The following is a 9934-nucleotide window of genomic DNA, read 5'->3' on the forward strand; positions in this document are numbered from 1 at the left end:
CACGTGCCGCGGAGCGGCTGGGCCCGTGGGCCATGGCCGCTGGGCCTGCGCGTCCGGAGCCTGTGCTCCGCAACGGGAGAGGCCACGACAGAGGGAAGCCCGCGTACCCACAAAAAAAAAAAAAAAAAAAAAAAAAAAACTTCCCCAGCCTGGACCTCATCACTGAAAGGCACTTGGATCCACAGCCCACTCTGGCTCTAACTGACCTCACTGTTCTTCAGGGCATCTGGGGCCAGTGGTTCTCAAAGTGGGGTCCCCAGACCAGCAGCGTTAGCCTCACCTGGGGACTTGTTATAGATGCATATTCTCAGGCCCTCCCAGGCCTCCTGAGTCAGAAATTCCCCGGGTGGGGCCCAGCTCCGTGTTTAACAAGGCCTCCAGGTGATTCTGATACAGGTTCAAGTTTCATGACAACTGTCCTAGATTATAAGCCTTCTCATCACCCGGACTGCACGAGTCCACCCATGTGCCTTCTTGGTTTCCACTCAGGGCGCGGATGGAGACATCCCCTTAATGGAACAGAAGCTTCTGATCCACCGCTGACTCATAAAGGCCAACAAGTTTGCTGTGACCCCGGCTCAGCCTCTCTGCACTGTCCGATTCCCATAACAGCATCTCCAGAGGTTCTTCTTTCTCCCTAAGCTCCCAACCCTACTCACTCTCCCTTTCAGTAATGTCCTCTCGTGTCCTGGTGAAGGCTCCTGGGGTGCAGAACAGGGGGCTCCACACCTGTAGTCTGAAGACCGCAGCTCCCCACCTCCTGCGTGTGATCTGAGGAGATGGGTTCAGCGGGCAGCGGATGTAAGGTATCTGCTCACCAGACATTGCTGCCCGGGGCCGCCCTCTGCCCCTCTTCCTGCCCTTCTCTGATCTCCTTTCCTCACCTGTATAATCAGGATGGCAAGACCTGTAGGTCTTACAGGCCATAGTGTAAGTCATACGCAAAACAAGAGGATCAACGCAAAACCCTCTGTCAACTTCAAGCCTTGCTAACCCAAGTGGGGTCCGGCAGCAGTGGTACCCCATGGGAGTGTGTGGGAAACGCAGAGTCTCAGGACCCACCCGGCCCTACCGAATCAGAATCTGCATTTCAGCAAGACCCCCAGGGGATTCGTCTGCACTTAGAGACTGAGAAGCGTGATTGGAAGAACTAGGAAAGTATATGATAAACATATTACTGTCCTCAAGCCCCCAGCAGCCTTCTCCTCCCCACCTCCAGGAGAAGGACCAGCCCCTTTCCAAAGTCTGAAGCAGTCATTCCTAACCAGCTGGCACATTAGAATCACCTGGGCCAAAACCCCGGGCCAATTACATTAGATGCTTTTGGAAAAGAGCCCAAACCAGTATATTTTAAATTCCCCAGGTGACTCTAACGGGGGCCCAGGGGAGGCACACCCTACCCGCCAGCCACACGGAGGCTCCGTAACATGGATTCCATCCTCTCACGGGGAAATTTGCCGTCGCCCCATGAGCCTTCTCTCTCTCTCCAGAGCTGTGCCTCGTGCCTCTCTGCTCACGCCCTGCCCTCACTTTATCCGCTGAGCCCCCCTTCACGTCCCCACCCCCTAACCTTGGGATCCTAGCATTGTGCCCTGTGGCTCTCCCTCGACCAGGGTCCAGTAAATATTCACAGACGCGGATTTTTAGCTCTGAACGTGCACAACGCCGTCTTCTGGAGGCGAAATCTCCCCTCGATCTTGTCCTCCTTCCAGCTATCACCCTGCCCGGCTTTCCTCCCGAGCCAGTCACGAACCAGTGGTCCCCACGGCCAACCTCTGCGTCCTCCGCAGGGGGACACCTGCCCACCCTAAGCCAGATAACCTCTCCCACCCCCTCTGCGGCTGTCACCACAGCCTTCAGACTCTCGGCTCAAGGCTGGAGGACTCTGGAAAATGTGGTTTGTTGTTAAGGGTTCATTGCTAGTAGGTAAACAAGGGAGGATTCTTCAAGGGACCTCCAGTTTCCATGAAACAATAGATCAAAGAGGAGCCCAAAGAAAGAAGAAAGGTTTGGTGAGGTCCCACCTGGGAAATGCCTGCCCTGGACTGAGGCTCTAAAGGGCTCTTTTTCCTTCTGCGGCAAATGAGCTGGAAGGGAGTTCCACCTGGACCCAAAGCAGAAGCCAGACGGGACCAGAAGAACACACATACCGGCAGACCTCGGAGATACCACGGGCTGGGCTGTACACCACATAACAAAGCAAGTCACACGAGTGTGTTGGTTTCCCAGTGCATGTAAGTTATGTCTGTGCTCTACTGTAGTCTATTCAGTGCCCAATGGCATCAGGTCTAGGAAAACAATGTACATACCTTAATTTAATATACTTTTTTGCTTTAAAAAAAAAAAGCTAACCCACATCTGGCAACACAGGGTTGCCACAAACCTTCAATTTGTTTAAAACGCAATAGCTGTAAATCGCGGTAAAACTCAGTATGCCTGTACTTCTTAAGGAAAAGGAGAAAAGCCCTGTGGGCTACACCCTGTAGATGAACAAAGGAACCGGAAACTTGTCGTTCTAGGAGTCATTAGGACAGTAGTAAAACTGTGTGACAATAGCCTCCCTGCCCTGTACACTCACACACACACACCTGTCGCCTGCAGGTGCTGCCAAGTTCTGGAAGCCAGTCTTGAAGATAAGCCATTGCTCACGACTTAACCTTCAGTCACTCACTCACCAAGTATGTGATCTATGCCTTCGCCGTGCGAGGCGAGAGGGACACACAAGGTCATTAGAGAAACACACAAAGTCATGACACAGCCCCTGACCCGAGGACTCCAAAGTCTAGAGGGGAAGAACAAAACATAAACAGATCACAAAGTGACGCCAGTGGTTACAAGAAAAGTAAGTAACCAGTGCTCTGGGACACAGGGTAGAGACCCGCCCCAGGGGGCCAGGAGATAGGATGAGGCTTATGGTCCTGAGGCCACCAGAGCTCCAAGGACAAAAGCAGGGACTCACGGGGACTCCCGCTGGATCCCTTTCATCTTTTTTTTCCACTCCCCATACGTTAATTTACTGAAATGAGGAAATCAAAGACCCCTGTTTTTAAGGTTTTTTGTTAGAACTCTGAAATGGTTGCCTGGTTCCCGCCAGAGACTGTCAGAACATCTATTTCCACAAACCCTAAAATACCTCGGGTACTCTCAGGGAGACACCGAGAACGCCACGCTGATAGGTGAAAACGGAATCTGCTGGCTGTGTTGATCTCTTCCATTACTCGTAGAATTAAACAGATTTTCCAAGTTCGATGGCAGGAATCCCCCTTTAACTTGCTTCTTCCTTCTTCACCCCCTCCCCCAGCCATGTTGTTTTTCCTTTGATGGTGTCTCTTTGCTTTGTCCCTGTCTCTGCATCTCCGATGTCCCTAAGCCCACGTCACCACTCCCCTATTTCCCTGGCCTCACTTGTCTCCCTGGCTCCAGGCGTCCCCTCCTCCAGCCCACCCCCTGCATCACATTCATCTTGCTAAAGCGTCACTCTCGTCAGATTACACCCCCCATAAGAAGCTCAGAGATTCCCAGTTGCACAACCCTTGAGTCCTCTGCTCACCGTCCAGGCTCTCCACGGGGCCCCTCCCCGCCCTCCTCATGTCCATCCACCCCTGGTCTCAGCCCGGCCCTCTTCCCGCCCCTGCTGCCCCAGCCAGCACCGCGCTCCGGGAAGGCATCACACTTCTGACCCCTCCGTGAACCCTTTCCTGGTTGCTGGACAGGAAGTCGACAACTTGTCTTTCTAAGTTGCAGTGCAGTTCACCATCTGTGACTAAGAATCCAGTTTCCTATAGAAGCACGTGGCATGTTGATAGGCTGCCTCACCGAAACAGCCGAAACCCAGAACAGAGCTGAACCACGGTGCGGATGGTCCTGCCCCGAATTCCGGGCTCTGGGAGGCGTGCGGTACTTCTAGAAAAGGCGCATCCCATCAGGGAGACCGCAGCTCTGTGAAATACCTCCTCTGCCAGCGCCGCTGTGTGACCTTGGGGAGGTTAGCGCACTCTCTGGGCTTTGGTTTCCTTGGTGCCGCAAGTTGGGGTTTCCAGGATGTAGATGCTGAGATGGAGTCTGGTTTGCAGGGTATTTATTAAGAACGGACGCCTGCAGAGAGGGAAATGGAGAAGTCAAGTTTGGGCAGAGAGAGATGCTGAACTCCAACAAAGCCCCAGCCCGCCCCGTGGGGACGTCGGGAGCATATGTGGTCCGTCAGAGCCGTCCCCTGGTGGCCAGGCTTTTGTACTCCTGCTGGGATCCAGTATCGCTGTGGACGGCCCATGGGACACATGACACTGAACTAGAAGCTGACGGCTGGAGGCTCTCTGCTGACTGCACTCCCCACTGCTGGAGCTACCAGCCTTTCCTTGGAGGACCGGGGCATCTTCACGCCCACCGCACGTGGTTGTAGAAGGAGGCTGATGATGATAGGACCTACCTTATGTTGTTGTGACGTTGAGATAAGCTCCGCATCCAGCACACAGCATACCTGGTACAGAGTGGGCCCTCAATAGGCGTTTGCTGTAATCGCCACTGGCATCGCGGGTAGAGTTAGACCGGAGGAAGAGTTGTCCCCTTTCATTGATTCATCTGATGCATACATCTGGGCCGCACCACGTGTCAGGCACTGTTCTATGACCAGCAGCGCTGGCCGGAGGACACGTGCGGCCAGTCGGCGGCCAGGGCGCTGCTCATCAAGAAGAGAACGTTTGAGCCAAGACTCGAAGGAGGCGAGAAGCAGGTGGTGCAGCCATGCAACAGCCCTGCCGAGGGAGAGTGCCTAGAATGTTCAAGGCCGAGGGCGGGGGCAGAAACAGAAAAAGCAAGAGGAGAGGGGTAGGTGAGGTCAGAGACGGAACGAGACCACTTCCCAGGTGGGGTTTTGCGCCAAAACCGATCACGCTCGGATGTGGTCAGATCTCACCGCCAAGCGGAGGTTCAGAAATGTAGGTGACACAGCAAAATGATACGCAACACCCTCGGCATTAGTCAGCAAAATGAAGACTGTGGGAAACTCCACAGGAAAAATGACCTGGTTTCTTCAAAAACAAGCCAAAATTGAAAAGTGGCAAGGAAAAAAAGGTACAGGGGAACCTACAGATTAAAAAAAGACCAGCATATCGGGACTTCTCTGGCGGCCCGGTGGTTAAGACCACACGTTTCCACTGCAGGGGCTGCAGGTTTGATCCCTGGTCGGGGAGCTAAGGTCCCGCATGCCCCACGGCGCGGCCAAAAAGAAAAAGACAGGGCTTCCCTGGTGGCGCAGCGGTTGAGAGTCCGCCTGCCGATGCGGGGGACGCGGGTTCGCGCCCCGGTCCGGGAGGATCCCACGTGCCGTGGAGCGGCTGGGCCCGTGAGCCGTGGCCGCCGGGCCTGCCCGTCCGGAGCCTGTGCTCCGCGACGGGAGAGGCCACGGCAGAGGGAGGCCCGCGTACCGCAAAAAAAAAAAAAAAAGAAAAAAAAAAAAAAGAAAAAGACAAACATGTCGACCGACCCCACAATATAAACCTTCTTTGGATCCCGATTCAATCAAGCAAGCTGTCTTGGCAGCAGCAGCCCTATCTTACAACTGAAACAACATAAGCGCTGAGTAGAAATGTACTGATAATAAATTACTCAGGAATGGTTCGAGGGGCCACATGATTTAGGCAAGGGAGATGATGCGTCTGGAATCTGCTGCGAATTCAGGGCGACCCCCAATCCCAGAGCTGCAGACAAGTATTCAGATAATAAGTGTGTTTCACTTTCCCAAATTCCTGTCCAATATGAGCAGGGAAGAGTGGCCCCAGGCCATCCCGGTCAGTACAGCCGACAGGCCCGGGGACATTCCTGATCTTGGCCAGCTCACCTCTCTTCCTTGTAACGCTGTGTGAGGACAAGAGAGCTCATCCGCCTCTAATTCCAGCCACGTGCAGGGCATGACCTGTTGCCATCAGTCCCTGCCTTTTTCCCCCAGCTCTGAGGAAACTCTTTGTCACCGTGCTCACATCCTGAACTGGGAAGTCCCAGCTTTGGCCTCTAACTTGACTTGAAGGCTGACTCTTTTTCTTTCCTTAAAAGAAGATTCCTAGAGGGGTGGGATAGGGAGGGTGGGAGGGAGGGAGACACAAGAGGGAAGAGATATGGGGATATATGCATATGTATAACTGACTCACTTTGTTATAAAGCAGAAACTAACACACCATTGTAAAGCAGTTATACTCCAATAAAGATGTTAAAAAAATAAAATATAATATAATATATAAAGAGCTGCAAAAAAAAAAAAAAAAAGATTCACACTCCGTCTCCCCTGCAAGCTAAATGTACTGCATATCAGAAAGCGCACCCCTAGATCACATGCAGTATTTTCTTAAATGTGGTAGGAAGGAGGTTTCTGAATTAGATGATTTCTACTGACACTTTACCGTGGATTCTGGAAGGATTGGAAAACGAAAATGCACAGCCACTGGAAACTTCACATGTGGGCAGCGGGTCTATTAGCACCCCTCCCCCTTTTTAAAAATGAGAATACCTTTTCATCATCAACATACAACGCCCCTTTTTCCCACAAAACCTACTCATTTCATCCACTTGAAATATCTAAGAAACTGTGCTTTAGCTTTATGCCTGGAAACAGGGATCTTGCGGGCCATTCCCATGTAACTGATAAAGCTTACACTCCCCGCCAACAGACAGATTTGCACGTGCTTTCTGTTAAATTAGCGAAGATTTCCTTAGAAGACACAATAGTCTTCATAAACACTGTTTCATAAAGAGAGAGCAAACAGGAAGAAAAGATACTTGAACGAGAAACAATTTGCAGACTTGCCACTATCCAGCTAGGAGACATCTTTTGCCTCTCGAGATACTAATTTTCTCATCTGTAAAATAAGGCATTTGGACAACATAATCTCCACCACCCCTTTCTGCTCCAAAATGCTGTGATCTCTCTAAGTGACTGCATTCTTTCTCACTCACCTTTCATCATTTATTTCCAGGGCAGCTAACAGGAATTGAGTGTATGTTGAAAACAAAATAATTTAATAAATGATTACAAAGCAATACATAGTAACGATTAAACAGGTCCATTTTAAAAATACAAAAGATAAGACTTCCCTGGTGGCGCAGTGGCTAAGAATCCTCCTGCCAATGCAGAGGACACAGGTTTGATCCCTGGTCCAGGAAGATCCCACGTGCCATGGAGGAACTAAGCCCTTGCACCATAACTACTGAGCCCACGTGCCACAACTACTGACCCTGTGCTCTAGAGCCCGCGTGCCACAACTACTGAGCCTGCATGCCTCAACTACTGAAGCCCACGTGCCTAGAGCCTGTGCTCCGCAACAAGAGAAGCCAACGTAATGAGAAGCCCGTGCACCGCAACGAAGAGTAGCCCCCGCTCGCCACAACTAGAGAAAGCCCGCGCGCAGCAACGAAGACCCAACGCAGCCAAAAATTAATTAATTAATTAATTTACAAATAAATAAATAATACAAAGGATAAATATATGCATTTCAGAAAAGAAACACAAACAGCTGATAAATACATGAAAAGATGCTCAACCTCACTAGTAATCAGGAACATTAAAATTGCAATGAGATGCCATTTTTCCTCCCTCAAGCTGGTAAAAATAGAAAAGATCAATAATAAGTGTTGGCAGGGAGGTGGAGAAACGCCAGTACAATTCAGCACAAACTTTTTGGTAACAATTTCACATTATCTATGAAAATGCAGACGTTGAGTATGCTTTGACCTGGATTTATAAATGCATACTTCTGATATTCACATATGTTACATCATTGTGTGTAATAAAAAAAAATTGGATGCAAACCAAATGTCTTTTAGGGAAATGGCTAAATATGGTACAGCCATGCTCTGGAATACCATACAGCCACTAGAAGGAAAGAGGCAGATTTATATAAATTGATAGTAAATTATATTCAAGATACATAGTCAAGGGAAAAAAGCAAGTGACCAAGCAGCATGTAAAATATGGTCCCGTTTCTATAAACCTCTTCTTTCTCCTCTCTCTCTCTATATATATATTTATGAGTTGTGTGTCTGCATGTAAATATGTTTATATGTGCACAGGTACATACATGTATGTGAGTACGTGGCTAGATAAAGACCTGGCCACCTCGGAAGAGGGGAGTGGGCTGCAGGAGGCCTGCAGAGACAAGGTGGCCACACATGGTTGCATGGACCGAGCATGGGGAAATTCATACAGCAGACGTCATGGATTTGCATATTTAATGTTATACAATTTTCTGGCAGCCAGCAGGAGTACCTTTTTCTTTCTTTTTTTTTCTTTTTTAAGAAATGTCTTTTATTGTCATATACAGTACTTTTTTCCCCCTGAGAGACAACCCTATTGCCTCCTTTAACTTTTATTTGTTTATTTATTTATTTATTTATTTATTGCCACTTCGCACTGCTTGCAGGATCTTAGTTCCCCAACCAGGGATCGAACCTGGGCCCCGGCAGTGAAAGCGCCGAGTCCTAACCACTGGACCATCAGGGAATTCCCAGGGATGCCTTTTTCTAAATTCACACAAGTATACCACCTAGGCTAGTAGCAGTCCTATGAGGGGGGACTTTCATCTTTTTTCTGTATACCTGTGCATTATTTTTACCACAAGCATGCATCACTCTTACAGTTAAAATAATTGGAAAATCTGAACATTGACCTTGACTTCAACTGGCTAACAATCTAATAGAAAACTGAAGGGCTTCCCTGGTGGCGCAGTGGTTGGGAGTCCGCCCGCCGATGCAGGGGACACGGGTTCGTGCCCCGGTCCGGGAAGATCCCACATGCCACGGAGCGGATGGGCCCGTGAGCCATGGCCGCTGAGCCTGCGCGTCTGGAGCCTGTGCTCCACAGCGGGAGAGGCCACAGCAGTGAGAGGCCCGCGTACTGCAAAAAAATAAACAAATAAATAAATAAAAATAAAATAAAAATAATAGAAAACTGAAAAAGAAAGGGACCAAAATCAGACTCTAGCCTTCTAGCCTGATCACTCTCAGATATCTTTTGCTTTCTGAAAATCTTCTCTTCTAATTCTGGCAAATCGTGCGATTTTTAAAATCACAAAAATCAAACAGCTCCATCCTGAGACATCACATATTCCCACAGTTTTCCAAAATCTCCCAACATCTCCAGATACCCTTTTCATCATGCCTCAAACCCTGCCACTGCCCTCCCCGCCACTCTCCCCACTGAGGGGTCTCCTACCTGCTGACTGCTCCTATCTCCTCTCTCCTATCTGTGACTGCTCTCCGCAGTCACCTATCTTCCTTGAAAGGACTCTGGTCCAGGGACACACAGGGTCAGGCACCAGCCAACCTGAATAAGTACTCTTCTGAAAGTTTCGGCGGTCCCACCTGAGGGCCCCCCATTCTAATGAGATGCTTTCAGATTTCATTCATGAATTCTCCCTCAGCCCATTCCATTTTGCCTTATTGATTCGGCACCAATACTGACCACCTGCTCTGAGCCAGACCCTCAGCTGGCTGACTCACGTCCTCACCCTCAAATCTCCCACAAGGCAGTGATGCTGCAGTTCAGCCCTGGGGCTGCAGAAGCCCAGAGGAGTGACATCCTGTTTGGAAGATGCAGAGGGCTTCCAAGAGGAAAGACCCCTAGGACCGAATGCTGAAGGATACAGAGGAAGGCAGCAGAGGGGACTCCTGGCAGGCGTGGTAAAGGTTCACCGCAGCCAGAGCAATAGAGGTTGGGGAAGAGAGTTGGAAACTGACCACACGTGAAGGAGTCTGGAAAGGATGCAACAGGTCCTGGGGAGCCATCAAGCCCCTGAAGGAGATTAAGAGGAAAAATCCCAATCAGCTCCGGTTTTTGGAAATACAGTCACGGTAGTGGTTTGAAGGCTGCCCTAGAGGAAGCAGGATTAACGTCGAGAAGGCCAGCTAGGAGGCTGGTGCTCTAGTCTGGGCCCTTGGCCTTTCAATA

At 50.0% G+C, this 9934-nt stretch overlaps 1 non-coding gene across 1 annotated transcript; it reads right to left on the bottom strand.

Moving 5' to 3' along the window:
- Positions 1-8416: 8416 nt before the first annotated feature.
- TRNAE-UUC (transfer RNA glutamic acid (anticodon UUC)) lies at positions 8417-8488 on the bottom strand. The gene has a single exon. It is a non-coding gene; the product is annotated as a tRNA-Glu (tRNA).
- Positions 8489-9934: the final 1446 nt, after the last annotated feature.

This window comes from Physeter macrocephalus, unplaced genomic scaffold (assembly GCF_002837175.3).
Source record: "Physeter macrocephalus isolate SW-GA unplaced genomic scaffold, ASM283717v5 random_617, whole genome shotgun sequence".
Classification (NCBI taxonomy): domain Eukaryota; kingdom Metazoa; phylum Chordata; class Mammalia; order Artiodactyla; family Physeteridae; genus Physeter; species Physeter macrocephalus.